The following is a 1,211-nucleotide window of genomic DNA, read 5'->3' on the forward strand; positions in this document are numbered from 1 at the left end:
TAACGAACATAAACTCACGAGAATATTGGACGTAAGCCTTGCGATCCGTCTTCTGGGCATTCAGAGAGGTGCCGAGTTTCCAAAATTGCCGCGCTTCAGTCCCCCCCCCCCCTCCGCCCCCCCCCCCCTCCTCCCAACCATGATGGAGGTGGGTGGATATGCTCTCAGAGGCCCGGATTAACTTTAAAATCCTGTATCCTGGGGTTAGTGGTCAAACAACTACATATTTTTTTAGCGCCCAACCGCCACCGCCACCCCGCTATTACTATAGGCCTATTAGCCTAATGGCCGAAACTTGCAAAATGCTTCCGACGGCTATATGATCTTTTTTACCGTATATTTTAATGTTATTTATTATTATTTTATTATTATTAATATTAATATTATTATTGTTGTTTGTTGTTGTCGTTCTTTGGCATTTTTTACTTCTATGACAATTTAGTCTAATTTGTACCATATTTAATCGTTTGTACACTTTCATGTTTTAATAACTGGTTTATTATTTTTACTTTTATGACATTTAGCCTCATTTTTACCGTATTATCGTGTAGGACTCAGCAATTTGTTTAATTGGTTTTATGTAGGGCCACATTGAAAATATGTTTTAATTCTTTAAAAAAACTTAGACCATTTTGGTTTACTGCCGTTTTGACTATAGGCCAATTGCTGTTTGGTCTTGCCGTTTTGGTCCATTGCCGTTCTGGGCAAAAATGTTGCCGTTTTGGTCATTGCCGTTTTGACTTATTGCCGTTTTGGTTTATTGCCGATGTGACCAGAAACCAGTAACGCAGAAACATTGTAACAAAAGACAAACAATCGGTAGGTTTCTGTAAATCATTAACTGTCAGTGCTATTTATTCGTAGTCATTCGCCTATCGTGGTGATTGTAATTGTTTATACCAGGGAGTTGTTATGTTGTGATCGACAGTGTGTTGTTTTGTGTGAACAATATAGGCCTTCTATGACATCATCCTATTCTATAGTTATTGGCCTGTACCTTGGCTAGGCATGGCAAGGTGGTACAAAAAGAGAGAGTTGTAGTAGGTCGTCCACAGGCAGGCACGATCATTTTCACAGCTGTAATAAGTTAGCCAACATCATTTTACTGGCATAATGACCGCAGGCCCGTACGCAGGATTTTCGATGGGGAGGTGCGATTTTGCGACCGAAGCGGACCTTAGGATGGGCGACCGCCTGGGGATCCCCGCGGG

The 1,211-nt window shown here is 41.5% G+C and overlaps 1 protein-coding gene across 2 annotated transcripts in view; it reads left to right on the forward strand.

Moving 5' to 3' along the window:
* The first annotated feature begins 682 nt into the window (after positions 1 to 682).
* The window catches only part of LOC117113230, a 17,722-nt gene continuing 17,193 nt past the window's right edge, over positions 683 to 1,211 (forward strand). Inside the window, exon 1 of one of the 2 annotated variants that reach the window (XM_033256517.1) lies at positions 683 to 819. The gene's annotated coding sequence lies outside the window, so the exon portion shown is untranslated. Of the gene's footprint in view, positions 820 to 886; positions 1,017 to 1,211 lie in introns of those variants that run through there. The other variant, XM_033256518.1, reaches the window with a different exon arrangement.

This window comes from Anneissia japonica, unplaced genomic scaffold (assembly GCF_011630105.1).
Source record: "Anneissia japonica isolate Jap-2015-1 unplaced genomic scaffold, ASM1163010v1 scaffold287593_len981703_cov172, whole genome shotgun sequence".
In the NCBI taxonomy this organism is placed as follows: domain Eukaryota; kingdom Metazoa; phylum Echinodermata; class Crinoidea; order Comatulida; family Comatulidae; genus Anneissia; species Anneissia japonica.